Raw genomic sequence first — 22069 nt, 5'->3', positions numbered from 1 at the left:
ACACACACACACACACACAATGACTGGAAGCGATATTAACCCCTTCCCACATCAGAGTGTAAATGTACCTTCTAATGCAGGTGGGTGAATTCAGAAAGGGGTCTCGCTGCGATCCCCGCTGTTATCTGCAGCCCAGGATTGCGGCTATTAGCGGGCGCGGTCCGCTTATTTTATTTTCTGTGTTTTATGTTCAGACAACCCATTTAATGGGTATAAACAAACTTCTGATGTGATAACAACGTCAGAGGTTTGTATTGGTGTTGAACGCAGCTCCAGTTTTTAGAATGAAGGGGCAGACGTGCACAACAGAAGACAGAATTATAATAGAGCTCTATGGAACTTCCAACACAGCAATTACCGGAAGTTCCATAGGGCTTCAATATAGTTCTGTTGACTGCTACTTTAGAGTTAGACGGAGATGAAGAGGCAGAGCAGATGCTGCTGCGCACATCTGCCCCTTCATTCTAATTATCGGCGGTGGTCTTAGCACCTGGACCCTGATCAATACAAACCTCTGACATGTCGCTATCACATGTCAGAAATTTGTTTAAATAATAGGTACCCTTTAATGCCTAGAACATAGCAGTGGGGGTGGAGATTTAGCATATGCTGCATGTTTGTGTGAAAACCGGCACTATAATGTGAGGTCAACTCGGGCATTACCAAACATTTACACTAGATATGTCCATACATCTTTACTAAACTAGCCACAAACAGCTTCAGACGACAGTATAGGGTGTCTAACAGATATTATTGTTAGACAGAAGGGTTGGATGTGATAGAACTTCAACGCCTAACCCAATTGCTGGCATTAATTGAATGTTGAATGTTCATGTGTATGGGAAAGCAGCAAGAGATAATTGTTGGCTGAACAATCATTTGCTGACATGTCAATTTTTGGGGGGTACAGCAGATTGAGCTTGAAAAATACATTGAATCAATAGGACAGGCAGTACTTCAAGCGGAGTGCGCCTCACAGTCTCTGCGTGCAATTTCCACCTGTATTCTGTAGTGTGAAGTTAAAGGGACAGTGTCATACGTTTGAATTTTTTTAAATAAAAAGTATTTAGAGAAAATATGTTCTATTTTTTTTTTTTTTTTTTTTTACATGGGGCTTAAAGGGAACCTGTCACCCCCCGTACCGGGGTGACAGGCTCCCGACCCCCCGTTAGAGACCCCTATACTTACCTCATCCCGCCGGGTCCCGCTTCTGGATTCGGTCGGGTCCCGGAGATCTCAGCCGCTGCAGCCCGGCGCGCGCGCTAAGAGATGAGTCCAACACCCATAGAGAATGACGGGAGAGTCCAGCGCTCCGTCATTCTCTATGAGCGTTGGACTCATCTGTCAGCGCGCGCCGGGCTGCAGCGGCTGAGATCTCCGGGACCCGACCGAATCCAGAAGCGGGACCCGGCGGGATGAGATAAGTATAGGGGGCTCTAACGGGGGGTCGGGAGCCTGTCACCCCGGCACGGGGGGTGACAGGTTCCCTTTAAGTGTTTTTTAATCAATTTGATGCATGCACTGGGGGCTGCCATGTTTACAGTGTCTGTGTGTGATGTCATTTCACGACACACACAGACACTATACGGCACCTTCATAACATTAGAGTGAACCGACGGAGTCCGTCTGGTTCACTCAAACTGGAGGCTCCGTCACTGTGTACTGCGCATGTGCATAGACATGCGCAGTACACAGCTGAAGTACATGGGGCAGGGTGACGGCGCCATTTTCATGAAGTCTCTGGCCAGCAAGAGGCACAAGAGGGGAGGAGAGAGAGACCGCACAGTGAGTGGGCTGGAGAACACTGTGCAGCTCTCTCCCCTCCCCACACACACACACACACACACACACACACAGTGTTGGACTGGCTCCATCCCCCCCACTAGCCATTGGGCACACCGCCGGCGTTGCCGCAGGCCAGGCAGGAGTGGGCTCACTCAAACTGGAGGCTCCGTCACTGTGTACTGCGCATGTGCATAGACATGCGCAGTACACAGCTGAAGTACATGGGGCAGGGTGACGGCGCCATTTTCATGAAGTCTCTGGCCAGCAAGAGGCACGAGAGGGGAGGAGAGAGAGACCGCACAGTGAGTGGGCTGGAGAACACTGTGAAGCTCTCTCCCCTCCCCACACACACACACACACACACACACACACACACAGTGTTGGACTGGCTCCATCCCCCCACTAGCCATTGGGCACACCGCCGGCGTTGCCGCAGGCCAGGCAGGAGTGGGCTCACTCAAACTGGAGGCTCCGTCACTGTGTACTGCGCATGTGCATAGACATGCGCAGTACACAGCTGAAGTACATGGGGCAGGGTGACGGCGCCATTTTCATGAAGTCTCTGGCCAGCAAGAGGCACGAGAGGGGAGGAGAGAGAGACCGCACAGTGAGTGGGCTGGAGAACACTGTGCAGCTCTCTCCCCTCCCCACACACACACACACACACAGTGTTGGACTGGCTCCATCCCCCCACTAGCCATTGGGCACACCGCCGGCGTTGCCGCAGGCCAGGCAGGAGTGGGCTCACTCAAACTGGAGGCTCCGTCACTGTGTACTGCGCATGTGCATAGACATGCGCAGTACACAGCTGAAGTACATGGGGCAGGGTGACGGCGCCATTTTCATGAAGTCTCTGGCCAGCAAGAGGCACGAGAGGGGAGGAGAGAGAGACCGCACAGTGAGTGGGCTGGAGAACACTGTGCAGATCTCTCCCCTCCCCACACACACACACACACACAGTGTTGGACTGGCTCCATCCCCCCAACTAGCCATTGGGCACACCGCCGGCGTTGTCGCAGGCCAGGCAGGAGTTGGCTGGGTAAGACGGTTCCCCCCACCCACGTACAGTAACAGGGCCGCAGTGAGCTTCCCCCCACTAACCGTTTGGCACACAGTCGGCGCCGCCGCAGGCCAGCCGCCAGGGGTGGGCTGGGTAGGAACGGTAAACCCGCCCAACCCACCCCACACACACACAGTTACCGGGCCGGCGTGAGCTTCGGGCATGAACAGGCTGTAGTGCACTGTCCAGGAAGCTCACAGCTGCAGCCCCTCTGTGCACGGACTTCTCTCCTGCTCAGTGATGTCATTGTTGCCAAGCAGGAGAGAAGTCCGTGCACAGAGGGGCTGCAGCTGTGAGCTTCCGGGACAGTGTACTACAGCCTGTTCATGCCCGAAGCTCACGCCGGCCCGGTAGCTGTACCAGGGAGTCTCTGCCCTGCCTTCTCCTCGAGCCCCCCGGTTGCTATCCATGCCCCCACCACCACCAGTTGCTCGCCCTACACCCAAATCTTCTCCCCCTGTCACTCCAGTCTCTCCCTCCTGTCACCGCAGCTCTTACAGCCTCTCCCTCCTGTCACCCCAGCCTCTCCTCCCTGTCACCCCAGCCTCTCCTCCCTGTCACCCAGCCTCTTCCCCCTGTCACCCAGCCTCTACCCCCTTTCACTCCAGCCTCTCCCTACTGTCACCCCAGCCTCTTCCAGCCTCTCTCTCCTGTCACCCCAGCCTCCTCCAGCCTCTCCCTCCTGTCACCCCAGCCTTTCCCTCCTGTCACCCCAGCCTCCTCCAGCCTCTCCCTCCTGTCACCCCATCGTCCTCCAGCCTCTTCCCCCTGTCACTCCAGCCTCTCCCTCCTGTCACCCCATCCTCCTCCAGCCTCTCCCTCCTGTCACCCCATCCTCCTCCAGTCTCTCCCTCCTGTCACCCCAGCCTCCTCCAGCCTCTCCCTCCTGTCACCCCATCCTCCTCCAGCCTCTTCCCCCTGTCACTCCAGCCTCTCCCTCCTGTCACCCCAGCCTGTATGAGAGTGCATGTACGAGCTGCCTGTATGAGAGTGCATGTACGAGCTGATTGTATGAGCGTGCATGTACGAGCTGCCTGTATGAGAGTGCATGTACGAGCTGCCTGTATGAGAGTGCATGTACGAGCTGCCTGTATGAGAGTGCATGTACGAGCTGCCTGTATGAGAGTGCATGTACGAGCTGCCTGTATGAGAGTGCATGTACGAGCTGCCTGTATGAGAGTGCATGTACGAGCTGCCTGTATGAGAGTGCATGTACGAGCTGCCTGTATGAGAGTGCATGTACGAGCCGCCTGTATGAGTGTACATTAAGGATGATCAAATGTGCAACAGTAGCGAAACCCTATGCTATGCTCAGCCGTCTGCATTTGAGCTCAACTTCGGGTGTTAGGAAAAGCTGGATACAGTCCTGGGAGAAGTTCCCCAGAGCTGTACCCAGATTTTCTAGACACCTGGAGCGGAGCTCAAATGCAGACGGCTGACAGCTGAGCATAGCAAAGGGTTTCGCTACTGCTGCACATTTGCTGATCCCAAGTGTACAGGCATGAGCTGTGAGTGTAATAACAATACTATGAGCATTCGGGGGATGGGCGATGAGAAGTATGGGAGGTGAGTGTGGGCAGGCGAGCTGTATGTGGTTCTGCAGCAGGTTGAGGTGTATTAGGAGGTTCTGCAGCAGCTGAGGTTTATTAAGAAAGGCTAGGGACATGCTTGTTGTATCTGTACTGCTGTGCAGACAACAACAAAATGGCGCTGCCCAACAGTACACATAATAGCACCTTTCCCCTCTTTGTTTCCCTGTGAAAAGAGCAGAGAGGTGCTGATGTCACAGCAGTTGAGCAGGGACTGCCTCTTTTTTTCAGCAACAGTCTTTCAGGCTGCTTTTACCAGCAGTTTCCTGCTGGAGCTCCCCCTGATGGCCATCACTGGGAAATATGGAAAATTAGATTGTTAATTTTTCATATTTCCTTACATGAAAAAAAAATGAAACACTTATAAATTAACAAAAAAAAAATAACGAATTCAGTTTTAACACTTTCAATTTTTTTTTTTTTTTTTACTTTGCGACACATTCCCTTAGTAAATCCGGAGGGACTTGCACCTGTTGCACAGGGGAGTGCAGAAATCTACATCTGCTCCGGACTTCTGCTATGAATTGTGCCTGTTTTCAGGTACAAACAATGATAAATAAGGCATGTGAGGAGTCAATGCCTTGCCGCGCTGGGTGGTTTGTGCAAAAATCTATGCCTTTTCTGTGGTGTATACAAGAGGTGCAAATGGTAAATCTTTCCCACAGTGTTTATTGAGCGCCAACAAATTCTGCAGCAATTTACAGTCATGTGGTTTCATATATAGATGACCAGACAGAATTGCACATTAATTACTGACAAGAGGAGTGAGGGAAGGAGGGCCCTGCTAGTAAAAGCTTACAATCTATGACGTTAGCATAGAACATATAGTAAGCTAGCAAGGAGAAGTAGTAGACTGAATGGAGTAATACACAATTGCAGGACCAAAGAATACACAGGTGCTCTGTCTTTTGTAACCAAGGAGACGCATGGATAAAAATATCCTATAATTTGAGGTATACAGCTCCTGTGTGGGTCTATTAGGAGCTGCATACACAAAACAGCTTTCAATCATGGCTATTTGTAAATTCTTCTTTTAATTTTAGGTGCACTGGATTGAAATAAAAGGGGGGGGGGGGGCACTGTCCGAAAAGTCTTGTTGAAAACACCAACTACAATCCTCCTTAAAGTAATCATATCAACAGGATTTATACACAATTCATGACATTAGTGTTCTGAGCAATCCAGCTAAGGTATTATCAAGAAAGCAAATACCATGTTGTTCTCCCAGCAGCAATTAATAATGCTATGAATGAAGGAGGAATTGTTATGGCAATCAGGACTATATAGAGCAGGGGTGTCCAACTCAAATACACAGTGGGCCAAAATTAAAAAATTGGACAAAGTCGCAGGCCAACGTTTATAATTATTGAAGTGCGAATGCGGCGGTGCTGGCACTGTCAGAGGTGAGCTTCTCCCAGAATTGTGCACTATGATAAATGACATGATAAACTGCTATGATATGATTAAACCCCAATCCATATAATAGCCCCCCCAATATTGCCCCATGTAGTAGCCAACCCAACCAAAATTGCCCAACATAGTAGCCAGCCCTCCCAGTAGTGCCCAAATAGTAGCAGGCCCACCAAGTGTCCTATATAGTAGCCATCCCTCCCCAATAGTCTCCTACAGTAGCCAGCCCTCCCCAATAGTCTCCTACAGTAGCCAGCCCTCCCCAATAGTCTCTTATATAGTAGCCAGCCCTCCCCAATAGTCTCATATAGTCGCCAACCCACCTCCATAGTGTCATATAGTAGCCAGTCCTGCCCCATAGTCTCTTATATAGTAGCCAGCCCTCCCCCATAGTCTCATATAGTAGCCAGCCCTCCCGCATAGTTTTGTTTTTAGTAGCCATGGCATGCCAGATGTAATTCAAACTCTGAATTGCCTGGCGGGCCAAAAATAATGGCCAGATTTGGCCTGTGGGCCAGAGTTTGACATGACTAATAGAGAGACTCCAGAACACTCTGCTTACTGGATATTCCAATAGCAGCCTGTAGACAGAACACTTAAAGGCTGCGCCAAACAAGATCAAGCAGAAAAAAAATTCTTAAAATATTCAGAAGCTAAAAGGAAGCAAAAAGTTCCTTCAGCTAAAAGACAGATCATTGGCAGCGGGGCTTGGAAAAGACATACTGGATATATTCTTTTTTCTTCTTTAAGATTACTCAGCTACATCCGCTATTTAGACTGCTGAATAACACATTTTTAGAGCCAATGTTGAGGACTGCTTGTGTTTGGTTGCTAAGGTGGGGACAAAGACAGAATGCCAAGCGCAAGGAAATAAGTCCTCACAGCCAAGATATAGTGAAATGTCAAAGAAACTAGTACAAGCTGGAACATTATGGTGTTCGTGTAAAGAGAATACATTAAAAGTTTACAAAAAAAGGTACAATATTTAAATCTACAAAAATGTAAACTGAATGTCCCTTTTTATGTTTCTATTTTCAGACTAATTTTTTTTTCCCACTTCACTTTTTGCCCATTGCCATGGGGGCTGCCATCTTGCCTGGGCTGTTATTGACAGCACTAATGCTGCGTTTACACAGAACAATTAACGTTCAAATTTTCGTAATAACGATCGCATTTGAGCGATAATCGTTTCGTGTAAACACAGAAAACGATCTAGCGATGAGCGAGAAATCGTTCATTTTGATCTTTTAACATGTTCTCAAATTGTCGTTCATCGTTCGCTAAGAAAACGCAGATCGTTTCGTGTAAACAGTCTTTCAAAGATTCACCCTTATGTAAAAGATGGGCTTAAGCGATCTTAAAAACAATCGCATTAACACTTTTTCTTACTAATTTTCTTACGATTTATTAGTCTAAACGCTGATCGTTATAAAAACCAAATCGTTGCTTCAAAATCGTTAAACGATCAATTGGGCGAATTATCGCGTCGTGTAAACACAGCATTAGTGATACGCTTAACAGCAAGACTCCTGGAAATAGATGACAATAGACAATAGACAGACTCTGTCCCCTTGAGATAAACGTAAAATAATTTTTGTGTGCGCCTTGTGACCTTTAAAAAGGTCATTTCACAGGGATCAGCCATCGTCTCTATCTACTGGTATCACATGTCACTGTACTGCTGTACAGAATACTTTACAGCAGCTTTCTCTCATCACCACATACACGACAGAAAGTCTCAGCTTAGTTTTAGCCCCAGTGGTGAGAATGAAAACTGCAACATATGAGGATTATATAATCTTCATTTAAAAAAAAAAAAATTAAAAAAAGTGTCAAAAATTCTTAAAAATATGTTTAAAATATATATATTTTTTTTAACAGTCATTTTCTGATGACAAATTCCCTTTAATCCTCTGCCCTGTTTTCGTGCACTTTTTGGTTTAATCGAAATGCTAATGAGATGTTTGGTGCATTGGGGACAGAAGTACTGCCCTCCTCCTCTGCCTAAGGCCAGCCCAACCATTCTAATGAATATTATCAGCCCTCTGCGATGATGAGCGCCAGAGGGACATTACTGCAGAATGGTTCCCCAGTTTTCATTAGAAGGGGCGGGTTGGCCTTGGGAGGATTGGTGCACTGAGCGCAGTACTCCCATCCCCAGTGCACCAAACCACCTCATTTGCATATGAATTAAACTACCAAAGTACTAAAATGTAAAAGACGTGGAAGATTAAGAAATGCACCTTCATCCTCAGCGCCCTATGTACTATAGGGACATATTAGCAGGTTAGATGCTTCTAACCTGCTGATAGGATAAGCCGGTGCTAGAGCAGTCTGCAACGGGAGAGGTCAGTTATTTGAACAATTTATATATATGTTTTTTTAAAAAAACTGCAGTAAACTGCAACTCCATTAACAGAATGTTTCACTTAGATTTGTTTTGCTGATTGGTACCAAATACATGTTCTTTTTTCAAAATCTATTTATTCCCCATGTTTAGTCCATTATAATGGAGGCTGCCATCTGTTTTAACAACATTTAGTGGCATGCTTTACTATAAGCTTCACAGACGCAATGAACATCTCCAGATCCTATTCTTTCTATGAAACAAATTTGTAAGCATGCTCTAAAGAAAACGGAGTAGCTATTGTCTTTGCTATCTACTGGCGTCACCTTTCACTGTAATGCTGTAAAGATCACTTTCCATCACCCCCTACTTATCATTACAGATAGAACAGGAAATGTCAGCTTAGATTTAAGCATATTGGCCAAAATGAAAACTGCAAGATTTTAGGATTATGTTACAAAAGAGATAGTAAAATGGAAAGTAAAAAAAAATAAACCCATAAGCTCTTAAAAAATATGTTCAACATAAAACAATTTGTTATTTTTTTATAATTATTTGATGGAACATTCCAGTTAGGTCTACTGAAAGATCACTCTGTGAAATGCCAATTGCACTTAATTGCTAAATTACAATAGGATAAAGGTTGCTAAGCTATCTCCTGCCTGTTCCCAAGCTAAAAGTGAAACAAAATATTCTAATAAGATAATTTGGTAGTTAGCCATACTTTCACTAAAAGATGCCTTTGCAGGCTAAAAAGAACTAGAATGTTTTAACTGATCTTATTTCCAAAAATTCACTGAACATGCTCATCCGGCCAGAATTTACAGGGGGTGAATGAGAAAACCAGATTTGCATATCTGGTACAAACTACTTGAGCTCATACTAAATGAACTAGCCATTCAAAATGGACACATGAATAAACCCACAAAATAGTAACCTTGGCCTGTAGTTAAAGAGTAACTGTCATGTTTTTTTTTAATTGCAGAAATCAGTAGTATAAGCGATTTTAAGAAACTCTGTAATAGGTTTCATCAGCCAAAAAAGCCTCCTTCTGTACTCAAGAAGCAATCTCCCAGCCTCCCCCCCTGACTTCTTATCTGTGCATTATCAGGCAAACACATCTTCATTACAGAGAAGCCAGTGAAGACGGGCTCTGCTCTCTCCATTGTAAGCCTATGAAGGAGGGAGGGGCTGAGGAAGATGAGGGAGCAGGAAGAGGTGACATGAAGGTCAGCTGTTTGTATACTCTCTGGGCACCTAAACCGCAGGATTCAGGTGTCAGAAAGGTCAGTGCTTATCTATGAACTTACTGAGAGAAGATTGCAAGGTGTTGTGCTTTGCAGAAATCCTCCATGCTCAGTCACTCCTAACAGCCCCTCCCCTCTCCATAGCCACATAATGGAGACAGAAATCCTGCTTCATTTGATGTGAGGGGGGTGGCTGGGAGATTGCTTTTTCAGTACAGAAGGAAACTCTTTTAGTACATAAAACCTATTACAGAGTTTCTTAAAATCGCTTGTACTGTTGACATTTAATGTTTTCAGAAAAATTACCCTGAAATGACAGTTACGCTTTAAATCTATTACAACACACCCAAACTGCACAAAACCTTTTTTTTAAGAATAGTGAGGTTACATAAAGGGAAGGTTACTATACATATTAATTCTTCCCAGTTTTTGGGGCAATAATGTATGATCCCATGTCCCTGTTCCATACACTGTTTTCCCTGTAAGATTATGTATATTAGAATAACTTCTGGGTAAGAATGAAATTGTTTCATAATATGGCACAATACAGAGGCAACATAGACTGCTTAAAGGTGAACTATCTGGTGAGACAAATCTAACCAGCTGACAGCTCCCTACTCTGCAGAGGGCGCTGAGGATCAAGGTATGTTGTCAATGGAGCAGGCTGGACGGGGAGGGCTGGATCAGTGCTCTTTCAGCTATGATTTTCACATTGGAGGATGCAAACAGAGCAGGTTAGGAGTCTAGCTATATAGATTGTAAGCCCTGGCGGGCAGGGTCCTCTTCCCCATGTATCAGTCTGCCATCTGCCTTCATGTAATGTGTTTTGATCTTGTAATGTTCTTGTTTGTTACCCCTGTCGCCTGGATAGCGCTCTGGAATTAAATGCGCTTTATAAATAAACAAATAATAATATAATAATAATAGCTAGTCCGGCTTTATATCCCTACCAAAATGTATGTGATGGATATTCTATAAAAAAATATAACACATCAAAACAAATTCTATGAAAATACATATTTAGAATTAAGGAAGTATATATTCTACAATAAAAGGAATAAAAGGTGGCTTAAGCTGCTAACTGAGAATGAAACCGAACAATTGTTTAAGGGTGCGTTCACACCTACAGGATCTGCAGCAGATTTGATGCTGTGTTCAGTTATTTAAATGAAATCAGCTGCAGATCCTGTAGGTGTGAACGCACCATAAGGGTATATTCACACGAACGGACTCGCAGCGAGTATGTAATTCTACCGCCCTTAACCCCTTCTGCTTCCGCCCGGCTCCCCCGCTGTAAGCATACATTACCTCTCCTCGCTGCACGGGTCTGGCGTCCTGCTCTCCCGTCCGGCCAATCAGTGTGTTGCCCAGCCAATCAGTGTGTTCAGACCGCAGCGAGTATATAGTGTGTGGGAACTGCCAGGAATCTCGCTGCCAGTCTGTTCATGTGAATATAGCCTAAGACTGCGCTCCCACACAGTATTTTTGCTCAGTATTTTGCAACCAAAACCAGAAGTGGATTAAAAATACAGAAAGGCTATGTTCACACACTGTAGAAATTTAGTGGACTGTTGCCATTTACTGGCAAATAATTGCTTTTCTTTTATAACAATGGCCGCGGTTTTGAAATACCGGTCGTTATTTGATGTTAAATAGAGATGAGCGAACCAGCCGAGGTTCGGGTTTGTATGAACCTGAACTTTCGGCTTCTGATTCCCGCTGTCTGCCCGCTCTGTGGAGAGGGTGGATACAGCCTGTGGACCGCCTAGAAAACTGGGATTCAGCCTATGGCTATGGCTGTATCCCAGCTTTCCAGGCGGTCCTCAAGGTTGTATCCACCCTCTCCACGGAGCGGGCAGACAGCGGGAATGAGAAGCCAAGAGTTCAGGTTCATACAAACCCGAACCTCGGCTGGTGTGTTAACATAACCTTTCAGTGTTTTCGCAAAAAGTTGTGTGGGAACATAGCCTTAGAAAGTAGACTGCTTACAGGAAAAATGCAAGTATCCGAAAAAGAGTTCCCCCGTTTTATCCAAAGTAATATGCTTTGTGCTTTATTTTCTGAGTAGAGAGAAATATGACACTGTTCACACAATCAAAAATTCAGCTTCTCCATTCTGTCATAGGATGGATGGCCTCCTCTTATAAATGGGGTCTTTCAGTTTCCATTCAGGTGTTTAACTTTACTGCAGCATGTTGCTTTATGTTTCCCGTCAAATATGACAGAATATAAGATGGAGGGTCTGAACACATCCTCAGATACCAAAAGACACTTATAACTTTGCTCCTATTGAAACAAAGGAATCAGGCATACTGAAGTACAGCATGATCAATCTTTTTTCCCCATGATGTCTGCCACCTAGGGAGTCAGAGGGCCCCCAAGCATATTAAATCAGACTTCTGTTAAATGTGCATGTGTGCCTTTATTCATAATGAAATAGCCTATAAAAAAAATACTCATAACCTTCTGCTTTAAGAAGCCTGTGCTGCATTGCAAAGATCTTTATGGCCCCAAGCACAATTTTACAACTGGTAGAAAAGGCTGGTAAGAGGAGATGAACACAGTTGTATATCTTCATGTGACCAAGCAGAAGGACCTCTTTCTTTACAGAGAGCGTCTTGTGGTTTGTAAAGAATTTAAGGCATGCTTATGTTGTACTGATAACTTCAGATAACTATGTCTGCAAACAATCTAGAGTATGGAAAAGTTTCTGAGAGGTAAGTACAAGAGCTGAAGAACCAGTCAGCCAGATCAATAATAATAATTTGTATTATCAGCAGTAGCCATTTGTTCAGGTATTCTGTACGAATTTAGATCTTGATTATGTTGCATTATGGTGTGTTTACACAGAGAGATTTATCTGACAGATCTTTGAAGCCAAAGCCAGGAATAGACTATAAAACAGAGAACAGGTCATAAAGGAATGACTGAGATTCCCTGTCTTTTCAAGTCTATTCCTGACTTTGGCTTCCAAAATTGGTCAGATAAATCTGCCTGTGTAAACGCACCATGAGGCTGGGTTCACACTACGTATATTTCAGTCAGTATTGTGGTCCTCATATTGCAACCAAAACGAGGAGTGGATTAAAAACACAGAAAGGATCTGTCCACACAATGTTGAAATTGAGTGGATGGCCGCCATTTAAAGCGTAACTGTCATTTCAGGGCCATTTTTCTGAAAACATTAAATATCAACAGTACAAGCGATTTTAAGAAACTCTGTAATAGGTTTTATGTACTAAAAGAGTTTCCTTCTGGACTGAAAAAGCAATCTCCCAGCCTCCCCCCTCACATCAAATGAAGCAGGATTTCTGTCTCCATTATGTGGCTATGGAGAGGGGAGGGCTGTTAGGAGTGACTGAGCACGGAGGATTTCTGCAAAGCACAACACCTTGCAATCTTCTCTCAGTAAGTTCATAGATAAGCACTGACCTTTCTGACACCTGAATCCTGCGTTTTAGGTGCCCAGAGAGTCTACAAACAGCTGACCTTCATGTCACCTCTTCCTGGTCCCTCATCTCCCTCGGCCCCTCCCCCCTTCATAGGCTTAGGGTGGTATTACACAGGCCGAGCAGGGCCCGATAATACCTGTAAACGAGCAGCGATCTGCTAGATCGTTGCTCGTTTACTGAACCTATTACACGGTCCGATAATCGTTTGACAAGAGCTGCAAGGACATAGTTACCGATGTCCTTGCAGCCCTTGCTAAACTGGCATACATTACCCATCCACGTTCCAGGGCTGCTCCTGCCGTCCGCTTCTCCCGGGGTCCCGTGCCCGCTCTAGCTTCACAGCGGCCTGTCAGCTGGTAGGCCGCTCAGCCAATCACAGGCCGGGACCGCCACGGCCTGTGATTGGCTGAGCGGCCTATCAGCTGACAGGCCTCTGTGAAGCTAGAGCGCGCGCGGGACCCAGGAGAAGCGGACGGCAGGAGCAGCCCTGGAACGTGGATGGGTAATGTATATCGTTAGTCGCCGGCCACGCACCGCTATTACGCGCAGCGGTGCGCGGTCGGCGCCCGACAAAAATAGGGTCTAACCTATATCAACGATCAGCCGATGATCGTTGTCATCGGCTGATCGTTGCATTTATTACACGGAACGATAATCGGCCGAATCGGGCCAATTCGGCCGATTATCGTTCCGTGTAATAGTACCCTTACAATGGAGAGAGCAGAACCCGCCTTCACTGGCTTCTCTGTAATGAAGACGTGTTTGCCTGATAATGCACAGATAAGAAGTCAGGGGGGGAGGCTGGGAGATTGCTTGAGTACAGAAGGAGGCTTTTTTGGCTGATGAAACCTATTACAGAGTTTCTTAAAATCGCTTATACTACTGATTTCTGCAATAAAAAAAAAACATGACAGTTACTCTTTAACCTCTTAAGGACATAGGACGTACCGGTACGTCCTATGTCCTCACTTGCACTTCAAAGCGGGGCCGCGCGGCGTCCCCGCTTTGAAGTGCCGCGATCCCGGGTGCCGCGTGTAGCCCGGGACCGCCGCTATTAGCGGGCACGGTCTGATCGCCGTGCCCGCTAATTAGCTAATCGGAGGCAGCTGTCAAAGTTGACAGCTGCCTCCGATTACCGGAGGCAACGTTTCCCTGGTGTCTAGTGGGGGAGATCGCTCCTCCGGGACCTTGTCCCGGAGGAGCGATCTCCGTTACTGATGCCGGCCGAGGACGTGTCCAAGATGGCGCCGTCCTCGGCTCGGCACTCGTTCGTTTTCGGCTGCAGCAGCCGAAAGCAAACGAGTGCCGATCTCATGGATCTCTGCAGCATATCTATGCTGCAGAGATCTCAATGAGAGATCAAAGTATATATACTAGAAGTCCCCCAGGGGGGCTTCTAGTATATGTGTAAAAAAAAAAAAAAAAAAGTGTTGTTAATAGTAAAAAGCCCCCTCCCCTAATAAAAGTCTGAATCACCCCCCTTTTCCCAGGTTTTAAATAAAAGTAAACAAATAAATAAATAAACATGTTTGCTATCGCCGCGTGCGTAATCGCCCGAACTATTAATTAATCACATTCCTGATCTCGTACGGTAAACGGCGTCAGCGCAAAAAAATCCCAAAGTGCAAAATTGCGCATTTTTGGTCGCATCAAATCCAGAAAAAATGTAATATAAAGCGATCAAAAAGTCGTATATGCGCAATCAAGGTACCGATAGAAAGAACATATCATGGCGCAAAAAATGACACCTCGCACAGCCCCATAGACCAAAGGATAAAAGTGCTATAAGCCTGGGAATGGAGCGATTTTAAGGCACGTATATTGGTTAACAACGGTTTGAATTTTTTACAGGCCATCAGATACAATATAAGTTATACATGTTATATATCGTTTTAATCGTAACGACTTGAGGAACATGCATAACAAGTCAGTTTTACCACAGGGCGAATGGCGTAAAAACACATTTCCCCCAAATAAAAGAAATGCGTTTTTTTTTTCAATTTCACCACACTTTGAATTTTTTTCTGGTTTCGCAGTGTACTTTATGCAAAAATTCTGCCTGTAATTGCAAAGTACAATTAGTGAAGCAAAAAATAAGGGGTCATGTGGGTTTCTAGGTGGAAAAATGCAAGTGCTATGACCTTTTAAACACAAGGAGGAAAAACCGAAAACGTAAAAACGAAAATGGGCCATGTCCTTAAAGGGTTAATGGCAAATATTTGCTGTTATTTTAAAACAACGGCTGTTATATTGAAATAATGGCAGTTATTTACTGTTATATGGCGGCCATCCACTCAATTTCAACATTGTGTGGACAGAGATACATACAAAGATTTTGTTTTGTAGAATACTTTGAGAACAATGTATTTTTTTCCCCAAAATTCAGCATAATCTAGGTATGGCTTTTTAAAATATATTTTTTTATTAAAGATTTCTGCTTTATTTTACACAAATTTTTGGTGTTAAATTAAATAAAATGGCAAGGGTAGTTTAAAACTGGCAAAAATGCAAATGTCTGCACAAAAATTAGCAAAAAAAATAATTTGCAAAAAAATAACACACGCTTACTTTCCCAGCTCCAGTGCTGGCGGCCGCTCTGATTCCTTGCGCTTCTTGGTTATAGAGGGGACTTGGGATGTGATGTTCCAGGCCTGGTCAGCCAGTCAGTGGCTTTAAAGCGACTCTGTACCCACAATCTGACCCCCCCAAACCACTTGTACCTTCAGATAGCTGCTTCCAAGATCTGTCCTGGGGTCCGTTCGGCAGGGGATGCAGTTATTGTCATAAAAACAACTTTTAATCCGTCAACGCTGTGTCTAACGTCCGGGGTTTACATTTGTATATGCATTAGGCTGGCACAACCTCTCTGTCCTTCCTCCCCACCCTCCTCATCATTAGGAATACTCCAGGCTTCCTATTCCCCATCTGTGGCAGCCCGGCACATGGGCTGGATCATTAATACACCTGTGCAAAGCTCAGTAAATGCGAACAGCAGTAAATGTTCCTGGATCATTCCTAATGATGAGGAGGGTGGGGAGGAAAGATATAGAGGTGGTGACAGCCTAATGCATACACAAATGTAAGCCCCGACCGTTAGACACAGCGCTGCCGGATTAAAAGTGGTTTTTATGACAATAACTGCATCCCCTGCCGAACGGACCCCGAGACAGATTGTGGATTAAAAGCAGCTATCCGAAAGGTATAAGTGGTTTGGGGGGGGGGGGGGGGGCAGATTGGGGGTACGGAGTCACTTTAAAGGGGTCCTGCCTCTGCCGCTGGCTGAGCGGGTCTGGAATGTCACTTCCTAGATCCTCTCTAACCATGAAGCGGATAGGGACGAAAGCGGCACCAGAGCTGGAGCCAGGGGAGCAAGTGCATGTTATTTTTTTCATCCTCCTCTTCCCCAGCACATTTGGAAAAAAAAAAAATCTCCCTGTCTGGACTTCTCCTTTAATTATGATGTAAAACAAAAGTACATAGAAGTCTGATAGAGAAAGAAAAAAAAAAAGTTATCCCTACAGTGGAAAAAAAAAGTATGGGGTTGTTATCCAGGATGACAATGATGAAATTCAGCATGAAAGAGCATTCTGCCAAATGTCCAGTAGCATTTAAGGACTTCAATCTATTTACCTTGTTTCTGGGCTCTTTCAGTAGAGCATGCAAGACATTTCAAACACAGCTGTTAGAATGCCAACAGCCTCCATAGCAGCTGCTAAAGCAAATAAGTAAAATTACATACAGCAGTGCTATATATTTTTTAATTAGGTATGAATAGCTCATATTCTCTTCCTTTCTTTGTCTGTGTTCCTCCTTTTTTCACAATGCTTTTTTTGTATAGCAATCTGGAACAAAAGTGCTATACTCTGGAACTAAGGTGTTTTCAGATGTACCAAAAATATAGTTTCTAAAGCGGGACCCTGCTACAGCCACTGACTGGCTGAGTGGACTTAGTCACGGGTCCCCACTCAAACCAGCAAGCAGCTGGGGACCCAAGGGCCCAGATCTGCGGTATGCGGCCAACAGCGCTGGAACCAGGCAGGTGAATGCATGGTATTTCTTTTACCCTTCTCCCTCCCAGGCACTTAAAAAAAAAAAAAAAGTTTGCCTGGACGTCTCCTTCAGGTTTCAGAAGAAAACTAAAGCCAGTGTTTGCAATAGTGCATTTTCAATGTGCATGAACAGTCCACTGCAATATAAAACAAAAACACACACTGGAAAAGGTTCTGGATGACATGGGCGGTGATCCACAAGTCTATCACGGCAAGATGAAAAGGCAGGACACTTCTATAAGCTATAATTTTGCTACAGGTATACCCTGGCCTTTCTGTTTAGCTATCAAGTTCTGAAATTTTTGACAGCCTTAAATAAGCAGAAATATTAAGAATAAATGCAGTATCTATTAAGACAGGGCAGCTATTGAGGTCAGCAGGAAACCTAAGCTCTGCAGCAAGCACTCATTTATCAAGGCACTGTAGAGGCCTGGTTTTATCCCTGTCCAATCAATGAATGCATTTGTTGAATAGTTACATTACTAAATCTTTCACACCCAAAGAGTTAACATTTGTTGCACATTCCTTTCCCCTGTAAATGCCTTTCCCTTCCTTCCGCTTCAGGATACTCCTGTAGTGTAGAGAAAAATTCTGAAAATTCTGACAAAGAATGTAAATCTTTAAGCTCACAATATGTATAAAGAAGCACCATCATAGTCATGGCTTAAAAATGTTATACAGCTTAAAGACCTGAGCCAACCCCCAAAGAAGTTAGAGTTATTATCATGTAGCTTAGGGTGTTCCGATCACACACCTTTTTCTTCAGTTGCCTGTCAATTTATTTAAAAGTCAGATAGCCAACAACTTAAAGGGGTACTCAGGTCAAAGCTAAAAAAAACCAGAAGGGCAGAGGGGAACATACTGAAAAAGCGCTACTTAATCATCCCCGTGCCCCCACAGTGCAGCATCACTGCTCGCTGACTACTGCTGGGCTCCTGAAGCTCCTGGTCTGGTGACTTCACAGCCCCAATAAGAAATGCCCATGCAGGGAATCAGTTACTGAGGCAGGGCACCGCTGCAGTCACCGACTGGCTGAGCAGGTAGTTCCAATGATGCCATGATGAAACAGGAAGTCAGCAGCTACAGGAGCCCAATGGCTGTCTTCAAGCTGCTGACACAGCACTGTAGGGGCATAGGAATCTGTACATAGCACTTTTCTTTATGTTCCCCCTCCCGTTTTTTCAACTTTTGCTAGAAACTCTTTCATTTTAATAATGGGAGTTAATACCTTATACCTGTCCCATTGATTCAACCGAATTCCTTATAGGCCACCACTTTCCCCCTAAAGAGTTGACATGTCAATTCTTAGGCCGGAGAGCAGTGGGGGGGGGGGCGAGAAATCCCATTAAAACAATGGGACTCTGCTTGAAGTTCCGTCACTTTTACGCCCTTAGGCTGGGTTCACACTATGTATATTTGAGGCTGTATTTAGTCCTCATGTCAGGTCCTCATAGCAACCAAAACCAGGAGTGGATTGAAAACACAGAAAGGATCTGTTCACACAATGTTGAAATTGAGTGGATGGCCGCCATATAACAGTAAATAACGGCCATTATTTCAATACCACAGCCGTTGTTTTAAAATAACAGCAAATATTTGCCATTAAATGACGGCCATCCACTCAATTACAACATTATGTGAACAGAGCCTTTCTGTGTTTTCAATCCACTCCTGGTTTTGGTTGCTATACAGCCTCACAAATACAGCCTCAAATATACATAGTGTGAACCCAGCCTCAAAGTAAAAAAAACATTTTTTGCACAAGTCTCTTAGCTCAATCAATTGGCATCAATACAATCCCCATGAATGCTCACTTGTAAGTATATATTAGGACATGGCACTTTTTTCTTTTTCTTTTTTTTTTTTAAGACGCAAGTTGACCAGCCATGAGAATGCTTGGAAGCTAATATATCTTTAAATTATTTGAAGCAATCACTGTACACAACAGTTGTTTCATGTTATAATTTATTGTGGCTCTTTTTATGTTCTCATCTGCTGTAAGAACAGAAAAAAAAAAAAAAATTATATATATATATATATATATATATATATATATATATATATATATATATATATATATATATATATATATTGTGGACATGTCACTGGTAAAGTGCTCGAGGGGATGTACATCTCACCCAGGTTAATACGTAGCGTGAGATGGTGAGTCCAGGAGGCATCTGTGCTCAGCAGTGTTATGCTGCTGAGCTATTATTTATTATTGCCGGGCCTGGACTTACATGGAATGGCAGGTAGGTTTTTGGTAGTGGGACTTGCCATTCCCTTCCCCCCGATCCAGGTCAGGTTTTGGGGTCAGGTGTTTCTGACCCTAATCAGCCTGACAAGGTAAAGCCCTGCAGAGGATCCAGTGTTGGTTCTCAGCCAGGGGTGAACAGCCTGCATGCTGATTCTCCTGGAAGCAAGGAATACTGCTGCCGCTGGGGCATATATACACCCTGCGGTATCCAGGTGAAAGACGCACTGTTTGTCTAGTGTCAGATAGGTGAAGAAACCTGTTAGTAAGCGGCCAGACGGGCAAGACCTTTTTGTTTGTTTTATTCTTAAAGCACGGTGCTGCTGTGTTTTGTTTGATGGACTGTTTATGCTGCAAATAAGTCCAAGTCTGCTGTGAACTGTGTCCAAACACACCATCCCCGGGAAGATCCCTACAATATATAAATAAATATATATATATATATATATATATATATATATATACATATACACACACAATTATATATTTTTGTAAAGTTCTTAACAAATCTAAATCACATCATTTCCCAACATTTTCACCAACAAACTGTTTCAGTTTCAGTAGGGATTTAAAACGGGAAATCTTTCCAATCTTTCTTGGCGCATAGTAAAGGATTGTTTTCACTTTTGACTCTAGGTGTGGTACACACAGAAGATTCTAACATGTCAGCTATAAGGAAAGGCAAAGAGAACCAAAAAAATGCAACACAAATGTATTAATATTAAAGATACACAATATTGTAATGCTTAGAAAGTGTTATATAAGTGATATACACACACTGTATACAGTCAGGGCATCAGTGTCTGAACCAGGATCACTGTGTCCTAGTGAATGCAATAGTATACTTGCAACAAATGACACAAGGTGACTGTTAAAGAAAATCACAATATAAGAACTTGACTGCAAACAGTTGATTTAAAATAAATTCCAATCTTTACAGCAAATAGCAACACCCATGGGTGCTGACAAGATATGAGCGAACCTCGGGCATGCTCGAGTCGATCCGAACCCAAAAGTTCTGCATTTGATAAGCGGTGGCTGCTGAACTTGGATAAAGCCCTAAGGCTATTTGGAAAACATGGATATAGTCATTGGCTGTATCCATGTTTTCCAGACAACCTTAGAGCCTTATCCAAGTTCAGCAGCCCCCGCTAATCAAATACCGAATGTTCGGGTTCGGATCGACTGGAATCCGAACCCGGTTTGCTCATCTCTAGTGCTGACACATCAATGGGGTTCCTACTTCACGTCCTGCCTGAACACTCTAAAGTCCATGTATCCTTCAAGAAAGAAACCTCTGTTCCATCCAGGAGGCCAGTAGCTGGCGTAGTCACGCTACGTTTCGGAGCTGTACCCCCCTTTCTCAAGTGTCACTCCGAAACATAGCGTGACTTCGCCAGTTACTGGCCTTCCAAAATAGAACGGAGGTCTCTGCCTTGAAGGATACATGGACTTTACAGTGTTCCCGCAGGACGTAAAGTAGGAACCCCATTGATGTGTCTGCACTCGTAGATGTCACTATTTTTTTGTAAAGGTTGGAATTTATTTGAAAGCAGCTGTTTATGAAAATCACACTCTAAGAATATGACTGCAGTCAACTTGTGTCATTTGTTGCAATTATACTAATGTAATAGCTCATCAGTAACTGATCAGTGGGATTCAGACAACCAGCACCCAAACTGAATAGCTGTACAGTGCTCATACACAGGAAATGGAAGAGAGAAGAAACCATTAAAGGAAAACACCTAATATGCTGCAATGTCCCTAAAGCGAATGAGACGCTGAGGATGAAGGTAATTTTTTCACCTTGATGCTCTGCGCCACTTTTGAGTGACTTTACTCCGGCATCGCACAAATATTCATTATAAGGGTGTGCTGAATTAGAAAAAATAAATAAATAAATAGTATAGTACCATATTAGCCAGAAAAATCCATATCGTGGTAGATACTTGTGATCAAAGTATTTTAGGAATGATACCTTTATTGGCCAACAAAATTTTTTTAGAGCTGTGAGCTTTCGGGATTCAATAGATCCCTTTGTCAGACAAGTTCATTAATGAATGACTTAAAGAAACAGCACAATAATTTGGGGATGTTACAAGCAAGAAAAGAGAGACATCTGTGAATGGGGGGGGGTATATACATCACATAGATAGACCTAAAATATTGTTCTGTTTGTGTAAGTCATTCATTTGTGAACTTGTCTGATGAAGGGATCTTTTGAATTCCGAAAGCTCAAAGCTCTAACAAATTTGTTGGCCAATTCTGACAAAATTGTTGGCCAATAAACTCCTAAAATACTTTGCTCACTATTATTTTCTGTTTGTAATTATTTTATTTGTAGTACATTATGATGGAGGCAGTTATCTTGCCCAAGCTGTTAATAGCATTAAGTGACATGCTTTATGGCAAGCCTTATGGACAGACACAAGTTTCGGGGTATTTGCCCCTCGTCAGGATTCTGGCTACTGGGGCAATGATAAATAGACCAACAAAACACAACAAATCACTAAACTCAGGGAGAACAGTGAAAAATTTCAATGGAGTACTCATTTACGAGTCTCCATTGATCGTCCCATACAAAATTTGAATATGCAAAAAAGGGGTCCGTGGAGCCTCAGTTACGAGTCTCAAAGCACGGGAATAGCCAGATATCCCTCTCTCCAGAGAAGGAAGCCCATTGCCAAGGGGTGCCTCCTAGTGGGGAGAGCACCAAACCACCCTGATACATAGTCCCTCAGGTCTAGGGAAATAGGGGAACACCAGGGTGGCCCCTGTAAGTCAAAGTCTAACTCTGTGGCGAGTATAACGACATAAGACAAGGGTTACCAAGGCTAGGCATCCATCCACAGACTGCAGTTTCGGGGTATTTGCCC

At 44.3% G+C, this 22069-nt stretch overlaps 1 protein-coding gene across 4 annotated transcripts in view; it reads right to left on the bottom strand.

The window, feature by feature from the left end:
- The window catches only part of SEPTIN7 (septin 7), an 87039-nt gene that overhangs the window by 44054 nt on the left and 20916 nt on the right, over positions 1-22069 (bottom strand). The gene's annotated exons all lie outside the window — the stretch shown is intronic.

The sequence above is a fragment of the Dendropsophus ebraccatus genome, chromosome 2 (genome assembly GCF_027789765.1).
Source record: "Dendropsophus ebraccatus isolate aDenEbr1 chromosome 2, aDenEbr1.pat, whole genome shotgun sequence".
In the NCBI taxonomy this organism is placed as follows: domain Eukaryota; kingdom Metazoa; phylum Chordata; class Amphibia; order Anura; family Hylidae; genus Dendropsophus; species Dendropsophus ebraccatus.
The sequence above is the reverse complement of the archived record's forward strand: the minus strand, read 5'-3'. Positions and strand labels throughout refer to the sequence as shown.